The sequence below is a fragment of the Biomphalaria glabrata genome, chromosome 12, assembly GCF_947242115.1.
Source record: "Biomphalaria glabrata chromosome 12, xgBioGlab47.1, whole genome shotgun sequence".
Classification (NCBI taxonomy): Eukaryota; Metazoa; Mollusca; class Gastropoda; family Planorbidae; genus Biomphalaria; species Biomphalaria glabrata.
Window position 1 is genome coordinate 11,682,261 of NC_074722.1, and position 10,233 is coordinate 11,692,493.

The following is a 10,233-nucleotide window of genomic DNA, read 5'->3' on the forward strand; positions in this document are numbered from 1 at the left end:
GAACTTTTTATGTCCAAAGCTTGATATAGAATAGAAAACACATTATTAATCCACTGCGTCGAAAAAAGATTCTCCACTAATAATATTAATTATCACTGTTACAAAGACTGCTTAAATAAGCAACAAAATAAGCAACATAATGGGCGTGAGATTCCTTACTGTGTTTTGAGACCCTAAAAAAATTGAATGTGAAGGTAAAAAAAATGTATGGCCAGTATGGGGATCGAACCCACGACATTCGCGTTATTAGCACGACGCTCTAACCAACTGAGCTAACCGGCCGACAGAATTATAAGGGAATCACAATTATTTGGATCATAGGTGTGACAAGCACTCACGAGGTTCACGACTAGTGATGGGAACTAAACTAACTTTTTAAAGTTAAACTATAACTAGTTTTCAACTAAAATAAAGTTGTTAAACCATTAGTTTATCATGAATGTCAAAAGATAGTTAAACTAAACTAAAGAAAGTCAATTAAACTATAACAAACTATTCATAACTTTTTTTTTGGGGGGGGGGGGGGGGGAGGGGCGGGGTTGAACTAGACCTATATAGATATAATCATCTGACAGTATGCCTACGGTTCTTTTAACATTCTAGTAATATTTATCTATAATAAAATCAGTAATAAAGAATATGTTTCTTACATAAACGTTAATGTTTAAAATAAAATGTCTAAATAAATGTGTGCTTGTATTTTTGCCTTGAACTAAAACCTTTAGAAAAGAGTGGTACTCTTTTAAAAAAAAATATATTAACTTATTATATAACGGAAAATCTTACTTATACCGATAAAGTTTAAAATCTCATTAAATAACATAGATTTAGAATTTCAAATTTAGATCTAATAACCAAAGAAATACAAACGAAATCGTTGGAGTTTTAAAAACATTGGACCTGTAAAACTATTTTATAGTGTAAAATACATGCTTGACTAACCATGCCGTTAAACGCGCAAGGGGAAAAAAAACAGGGTGATCTTGTCATTATGGACTGCACACTCAGTACACTATATAGGCCTACACGTGTACGTCTATCTGGCCAGATTGTTACAATCAGTCGGACACACCGTCTATTACTTTCAGGGTAGGGAGGGTATGTTTGACTAGTGTGTTATTTCCACGTCTGACCACTCCACATTAAGCAAACACTATAGCATAACGCGTAATGAAACAAATGTAGGGTAGTCTTGTAATTGTAGTATCATCGACTACACACGTACGTCGTACAGTACACTAGGCCTACATGTGTACGTCTAGCTGACCAGGTTGTTAAAACCAGTTGGATACAGTCTATTTACTTAATGGTCTGAGAGGGTGTGGATTAAGATTTTGTTTCTAGAGTTGGTTATCCTAATGCCTTTAGATCTATATAGGCCTAGCTGATTTAGACTTAGATCTCAATAAGTCTTAAGGCTTAATGTTCCTGCAATAAAAAAAATTATTGTTTGCGCAAATGAATTGATCAAAACCACTAAATATTGACCTAACCCACTAATCAGATTCCCACTTTATACAGAAATTACACCACTATGTAACTCACAACCCCATTCCTAATATTGCATAGAAGCTTTTGGCAAAAAAGGTTTAACATTTTATAATACTGCTACTTTCAAGTGCAAATATTTACTCGGATTACTCCCATAATCCATAACTTCTACCAGCATCTTACTTTACCCTCTTCAAATTCAGACTGACTAAATAGTTGTTAACTGCAACTGCATCATTTTTTTTTTTGATAATCAAAGTTATTGATATCACATGACCAGAAAACAGGCATGTGCACTTCAACCCTGACCACATGTTGAAAACTTTTATAAATTTTAATTAAACCTTTTAGTAAGTAACTAAAAAAAATTAAATAAACAACGATTTTTTACTAAACTTATTTTTTTAAGTAGTTAAACAATGGCCTTAACAAATTTTTTAAAGTTAAACTAATAGTTTCTTAACTTTTTAGTTAACTTTTGCCCATCATTATTCACGACCAAGGGATTGCGTTCAAACCTTGCCCACTCTCTCTACTCGTATTGTTGTAGTTGTGAATTTATTTCACAGTATTGAAATATACATATATATATATATATATATATATATATATATATATATATATATATATATATATATATATAATACTTTTAAAAAAAGGGAAAACTGTATATTTATATCTATATTTATCAGTACTGTAATTGTATTCCCTTATCAAACTAGATAAAATAATAATAAGGCTAGTCTTCGAGTCCTAAGATTAGTGAGGAATGCAGTATTTCCCGTGGCTGCGCAGTCCCAGCTGTGACCTACATATTTTGCCGCATCCAGGGCAAGCATAACCATTGTCCGCAGGTAGTCGATTTAGATCCTTTTATCGTCTCGTTTGGGACTAGTCATTTGTGGGCTAATGAAGGCACATCCCTCGTTCCATATGCTAGGACAAAATTGTACATATGCCCTTTCTTCCCTAGTGCTACTAGAGCATGGAATGGGTTGCCTGAGCCAGCCAGAAAAACCCAATGATTTGGCAGAATTTAATTCATTGATTAACAAGCATGACTATATGCATGACGCCTACGACGTAATCATCTTTTTTTTTTTTGAAGCACGTCTTTATTTTATAAGATAAGATAAATTACAGACAGAGTTGATAAAGGCCTAGGCCTAAGTTTTTGCAAAAACGTTTGATTACAAAGTCTTTTCCGTTTTTAGCAGAAAGAGAGTCAAAGAAAAAAAAAAAAGAGAAAGCTGTTTTAAAACTTTAAAAAATTATTAAAAAAAAAAAATATATATAGATTTTGACATGAAGAGCAGCATAGAAACAATGACCGAAGTTTGTCCAACTCATTTTTGACATACTTAAGGTGCGTCCAGAAAACGGAAAACGTTACCATTAAAAAAGAAATATTATTAAAGCGGGACTTCTTCTACATACAACTGTATTTCGATATTGAGTAATAGCTTGTTTTAAAATGAAGCTAATAAATCTTTGAAAAGTTTTGGCCTTATGTGTCTGTGACAGGTGGGGAAATGTGACGTGTGTTTGGCACGTTTTATGTCTAGGAGATGATTATTTTTAAAGCTATCACACCCCCACTTATCAGCATGTGAATCGGGAGCAGACACGCAACGAGACAAAGCAATGAAAGATAGATACAAAAGTTAAAATAAAGGATATTTATTTACATAAATATACATATAATAATAAAAAGGGGGAGGGTTTGCATCTATCTCTAGTATATTCTATGTTTAATCATCACTCTTGCACATAATAAGAGAGTATGTCACTTTGTCCTCTGACTTAGCTGGTATTCCTGTTGATGTCGCAGCTGGCTGTGTCCTGGCTTGAGGTTCTGCAGCTGGAGATGGCGCTCTAGCGGATAGAGGGACGCCGGCGATATAGCTCTTGTGGAGTCTCAGTCCCAAGTTCTAGTATCTGTAGTGGGCACAGTATGGCGGGTGGCCGGATACCGTGGGCACAAGGTTACTGCGGGCAGAGCTGATCTGCCGTAGGCAGTGTGAGTAACAGGATATGTCCAGTGAGTTGCAGAGGGTTGGCGTAGCTATGACGTCTCGCACAGATCTGACTCTATAGGGACGTCGCGCCTAATAGCTTGACAGGTGGGCTGTCGAATAGGCGGGCAATGCCGATAGCGCCAAGTAGTAGAGTTGAGTAGATCTCAGTAGGCAAATGCAGCGCTGAATAGCACTAAGCACAACTGCAGGTAAATGGATCGTTGATCCAGTAACTAGGCAATAGGTGATTCTTGATAGCAACTAGGCAAGTGCAGCGCTGATTAGCACTAAGCGCCTAGATAGGCCAGTAGGCAAATAGGCAGGTAAGTGATCCGATAAATAGTTGGGTAGATCTCAGTAGGAAAGTGCAGTGCTGAATAGCACTCAACACACAATAGGCAGACACCTGAGGGAGGCTGCGGATAAATAAAGACCAAGTTAGGACATGTCTCTCATGCATCTTATCGATGCCCTCGACTGAGGTGCATTCGTCAGATTGGTGAAATTGCTTTAGAGCACAATGAGGAGATGATGACCAGTGGGATTTGGGAAAATAGATGGCAGATAGTAGCAATATAGAAATGTACATAAAAGGGGAAATAATAATATAAAAATGTACATAGAAGGGGAAATAATAATCTCAAATAAACAACACAGGTGGATAGAGAAAGAAGGGGGGGGGGGTTGAATTGGGCGGTGGTCAGCGATCCTGACGGTATGTTTACATATGACCGTCGATCGAGAACAATGGAACGCACTTGAATGGAGAGGGCGCAACTCTCATTAGAGTAAAATGAGTAAAGGGGAGATAATTCAATACAGGGGAGATAACTCATATCTCCTTTCTAAGCGCAGTATTAGTGCGATAGTAAAATCATCAAGGCGATCAACCGAGATGAAGGAACTAAAATAAGGTGTACAAATATATACATGGTTGCATCAATGATCAATTGAGCAACGTAGCATTAATAGATTAATGCAATACAAAAATATATACATAGCACATGTTTATGTTTTCTACTTACGCCAGATAGAAATACACAATGCACTAATTAAATATAAATGAACTAAGCAAAATACACATGATAAAAATCCAATTGAAATATACACAGAGTAATTAAGATGGAACTTGTGATTAAGTTCGGCTTACCACCAGGTATTCCTCTAGGAGAAAGAATGAGTGATATAGTCCAGATTCGATAGCTCAGCTCGAATGCGAAAGAGAGGGTGATTTGAGTTGGTTTACTATATATATATGCCTGAAAAGTGTGGGCGGACACCGGAAACGTCCTAGGCTAAGAATTAGCTTACACGTGGGTGAAGTCCGACAAGCGACGCACCTTGGTGTATCACGCGGTGTATTGACCCGTGTAATCTCTTAGATCAAAGAGAGACGTGGGGGGGGGGGGGGGGAGAGTGACCTACATTCCACCCAAGGGGGGGGGGGTCAATCGCGGCGGACATCCGCGGATAAGACTAAAGAGAACGTGTCTATCTTTGCCCCGGTCAAGGGCAGATAAATGAAAGGACTGGCCTAATTTTCTCCAAGGTGGTGGACTAAGTCTAGCCTGGTAGAGAGGAAAGGTGGGGCGGGTGAAGAAATTGGAGGTAGGATGGGGAAATAATCAAAATAAAATAAATAAATAATGAAAAATAATAATTAATGCTGTGATAATTTTGAGTGACTCTGACAGCGAGTTTTTGACTTGTCACATACGCCGCCGCCAAGATGGATCTATCGCAGAAGATCCATAAAGTGCGAGCAGACTGATGTCACTCTAACCTTAAGATCAGTTGTTATCACAGCATTAGAAAAAAAAATCTGGAAAAAAAAAGGGATAGCCATGCCAGGAGGAGAGTCTGTCCAAGTCTGTCCGAGGTCTACTTCCCGTCCCTGTGTATGTAGTCACCTGAGTGAAACATATGGGGTTGCTTGGGAGAGTAGATTGGGCGATTGGGTGAGTAATAATTCCTTCCTGGGGCGGATTGGGGAGTGTGATTAGGGCTTAGGCGGGGTGCCCAAGGCACGTGTGCTCGTTGGGGCTTACCTCCGAAGCCGCTGTGAGGCGCTTCTTCATGAGAGTAAGTAGTCAGCTTACCTCGGTTTCGCCTGACAAGATCAATGTCAGGGAAGAGTGGCCTGATAAAGAATGTGGAGTTCTGATCGAGAACGTCCCCACGAGTGCGACAATTCGGCTTACATCGTGGCCTCCTGACACGGTCAATGCCAGGGGAAGGTTGATATTGAGTGGTGGCTGAGGAGCCATGGTGAGAAGTGTTTTCACGAGCGCGTGGGTTCGGCTTACCTCGGGACTTCCTGACACTATCAATGCCAGGGGAAGGTTGATTTGGAATGGTGGCCGAGGGGCCATGAAGAGGAGTGATTCCACGAGAGCAAGGGTTAATCTTACCTCGTGGCATCCTGACACTGTCAATGTCAAGGGAAGGATGCATGATTTTGGCTGAGTAGCCTAGGTCAAGTAGACCCTCACGAGCGCGGGTAAACGACTTAACTCGTGACTTCCTAGCAGAGTCAATGCCAGGGCGGAGGGGTTTGAGCTTCGCTGATGAGTCGGGACTAGGCGTATCAGTGTGGCGACCAGGGCTTCCAACCTGCTGGTTGCTGCCACGTTTCTGCTTCGTCGATCTACCGACGGGCAGAGAGAAGTATGGTTTATGGACTACTCCAAGAGGGACATATTTGGAGCCTAGAATGAAGTCATATACTGGCGTGTCCATGACGGCGGCGTCGATGGTGCCATGTACGTATCTGCACTCCACGTGGACCCTAGCAATAGGAAGAACCTTTGGAGGAATCTCACGGTCAAGGGACTGAATCGTCACAGTTCTATCTGTGAGATCAGCCGGATCAACCAGTGCTTTGCAGATAACTGAGCTTACCGCACAGCCTGTGTCAAATAGGGACTGGACGTACCGTCCGTTAACCAGAATCTTCTCTATCCCGGGGGAAGATGAGACAGGGTGAGGAAGTGCCGGTAGGACTTCCGTTTTCCTAGAGCCAAGGGCAGTGTGTTCAGGGGCCACAGTCAGTGTTGATATGACGTATGGGTCGCCCGCTGTTCTATCAGTGCGTGTTTGCTGATTAGACGCAGAGGGTTTGGGGACCGCGGTCATTACTGAAATGGTCTGTGAGGCCTGCTGCTTTTGGCGGTTGGGTTGGTGGCTACGCATGCTGTTGTTGCAGTCACGGTAGGCACGGTTAGGTTTGTTGCCACGCGTGCTGTTCTTACAGTCACGGTGGGCTTGGTTGTTCTGGTCATGACGAGGCTTACGTGCTGGAAAGTTGCCGTTTTTGTGCAAGGCTGGTTGTTGGACTGGTGCCTTTTTAGGTTGGGGTTGGCTTGGGGGCATGGGCTGAATTGGGGCGTCGCAGTTTGCAGGACTATTAGACTCAGCAGGAGGGTTGGGCTGGGTGGACAATGTGGAATCATCGAGAGGAGGGATATCAGGTATGAAAGCTTCATCCTTGGCAGCAACTTCTGTGTCCGTTTGGGCAGTGTACCCGCTTTGGATGTGAGTCGTGGTTTTGCTCTCCTCTGCTTCCTGGTCTTCTCTTGCCGGTGTGGTGTTCAGCTCCAAACTCTGCGGCCTATAGCTCTGTCTGATTTCTGGTGTTTCCTGTGCATGGGCTTTGTCCAATTCTTCCATTTCTTGCTTGAATTTTCTTTCATTGTCAATCAACCGGCGTACGATGTCTTCCACCTTGGGGTCTTCATATCCAAGGAGCATCATAATCTCCTCAACTTCAGAATCTAATTCTGTTGAGTCCATGATAATAGAGGACGGATTAGAAAAAGTATGAAATGGAATAGCGGAAAGGGCCACTGGAGAGCAATTGTTACAGGAAAAAGTGCAGAAGGAATGCGGTGTCTGCCTAAGTTAATCACAAAGTTCCTGCAAGGAAATGTTACACATAAAATGCAATAATAGTAATAAATAAAATATGACAGAAGTGACACTCTTGATAATGCGAAGTGATGATACTTATAAATATTTTTAGAAAGAAAAATATTGATATCGAATTTAGTTATTGCTGCCTGTTCGTGCCTGCTGTACTAATGGGTTAAATCCACGGACGGGCTCGCCAAAATGTGACAGGTGGGGAAATGTGACGTGTGTTTGGCACGTTTTATGTCTAGGGGATGATTATTTTTAAAGCTATCACACCCCCACTTATCAGCATGTGAACCGGGAGCAGACACGCAACGAGACAAAGCAATGAAAGATAGATACAAAAGTTAAAATAAAGGATATTTATTTACATAAATATACATATAATAATAAAAAGGGGGAGGGTTTGCATCTATCTCTAGTATATTCTATGTTTAATCATCACTCTTGCACATAATAAGAGAGTATGTCACTTTGTCCTCTGACTTAGCTGGTATTCCTGTTGATGTCGCAGCTGGCTGTGTCCTGGCTTGAGGTTCTGCAGCTGGAGATGGCGCTCTAGCGGATAGAGGGACGCCGGCGATATAGCTCTTGTGGAGTCTCAGTCCCAAGTTCTAGTATCTGTAGTGGGCACAGTATGGCGGGTGGCCGGATACCGTGGGCACAAGGTTACTGCGGGCAGAGCTGATCTGCCGTAGGCAGTGTGAGTAACAGGATATGTCCAGTGAGTTGCAGAGGGTTGGCGTAGCTATGACGTCTCGCACAGATCTGACTCTATAGGGACGTCGCGCCTAATAGCTTGACAGGTGGGCTGTCGAATAGGCGGGCAATGCCGATAGCGCCAAGTAGTAGAGTTGAGTAGATCTCAGTAGGCAAATGCAGCGCTGAATAGCACTAAGCACAACTGCAGGTAAATGGATCGTTGATCCAGTAACTAGGCAATAGGTGATTCTTGATAGCAACTAGGCAAGTGCAGCGCTGATTAGCACTAAGCGCCTAGATAGGCCAGTAGGCAAATAGGCAGGTAAGTGATCCGATAAATAGTTGGGTAGATCTCAGTAGGAAAGTGCAGTGCTGAATAGCACTCAACACACAATAGGCAGACACCTGAGGGAGGCTGCGGATAAATAAAGACCAAGTTAGGACATGTCTCTCATGCATCTTATCGATGCCCTCGACTGAGGTGCATTCGTCAGATTGGTGAAATTGCTTTAGAGCACAATGAGGAGATGATGACCCTGGGATTTGGGAAAATAGATGGCAGATAGTAGCAATATAGAAATGTACATAAAAGGGGAAATAATAATATAAAATGTACATAGAAGGGGAAATAATAATCTCAAATAAACAACACAGGTGGATAGAGAAAGAAAGGGGGGGGGGGTTGAATTGGGCGGTGGTCAGCGATCCTGACGGTATGTTTACATATGACCGTCGATCGAGAACAATGGAACGCACTTGAATGGAGAGGGCGCAACTCTCATTAGAGTAAAATGAGTAAAGGGGAGATAATTCAATACAGGGGAGATAACTCATATCTCCTTTCTAAGCGCAGTATTAGTGCGATAGTAAAATCATCAAGGCGATCAACCGAGATGAAGGAACTAAAATAAGGTGTACAAATATATACATGGTTGCATCAATGATCAATTGAGCAACGTAGCATTAATAGATTAATGCAATACAAAAATATATACATAGCACATGTTTATGTTTTCTACTTACGCCAGATAGAAATACACAATGCACTAATTAAATATAAATGAACTAAGCAAAATACACATGATAAAAATCCAATTGAAATATACACAGAGTAATTAAGATGGAACTTGTGATTAAGTTCGGCTTACCACCAGGTATTCCTCTAGGAGAAAGAATGAGTGATATAGTCCAGATTCGATAGCTCAGCTCGAATGCGAAAGAGAGGGTGATTTGAGTTGGTTTACTATATATATATGCCTGAAAAGTGTGGGCGGACACCGGAAACGTCCTAGGCTAAGAATTAGCTTACACGTGGGTGAAGTCCGACAAGCGACGCACCTTGGTGTATCACGCGGTGTATTGACCCGTGTAATCTCTTAGATCAAAGAGAGACGTGGGGGGGGGGGAGAGTGACCTACATTCCACCCAAGGGGGGGGGGTCAATCGCGGCGGACATCCGCGGATAAGACTAAAGAGAACGTGTCTATCTTTGCCCCGGTCAAGGGCAGATAAATGAAAGGACTGGCCTAATTTTCTCCAAGGTGGTGGACTAAGTCTAGCCTGGTAGAGAGGAAAGGTGGGGCGGGTGAAGAAATTGGAGGTAGGATGGGGAAATAATCAAAATAAAATAAATAAATAATGAAAAATAATAATTAATGCTGTGATAATTTTGAGTGACTCTGACAGCGAGTTTTTGACTTGTCACAGTGTCGCATCACAAATTACAAACAGTTCCTCCTTTCTTCTAAGCAGTTTTATGTCCATCTCGGCAGAACGTTACGCGTAGGCCTGTTACCCGTATCGTACTTCTCAGGTGTGCTAAACAAAATAAAGCCCATTTAATGTCATCTACAGTATTGTCGCAACTAAATTAGCTCATATAAAAAAAAAACTTGTTGTTTGTTTTTTTAAAGCTTATATTAAAACTAACTAAAAAGAAGAAAATAAAATTTACAAAAAGCAATGTGTTGGGTGTGAAATTCAATTTAACACATACTAAACACATCCAACGCTTCTATTTTTTTGTTTTGCGTTTTTAAGCGCTAATAGGCCTATAGACGTGTTTATAATTTATTTTTTGAACTCTATTATTTTTTGCCGTTTAAGTCTT

General features: G+C 41.3%; 1 non-coding gene across 1 annotated transcript; it reads right to left on the reverse strand.

The window, feature by feature from the left end:
• Positions 1–208: 208 nt before the first annotated feature.
• Trnai-aau (transfer RNA isoleucine (anticodon AAU)) lies at positions 209–282 on the reverse strand. Its single transcript has one exon. It is a non-coding gene; the product is annotated as a tRNA-Ile (tRNA).
• Positions 283–10,233: the final 9,951 nt, after the last annotated feature.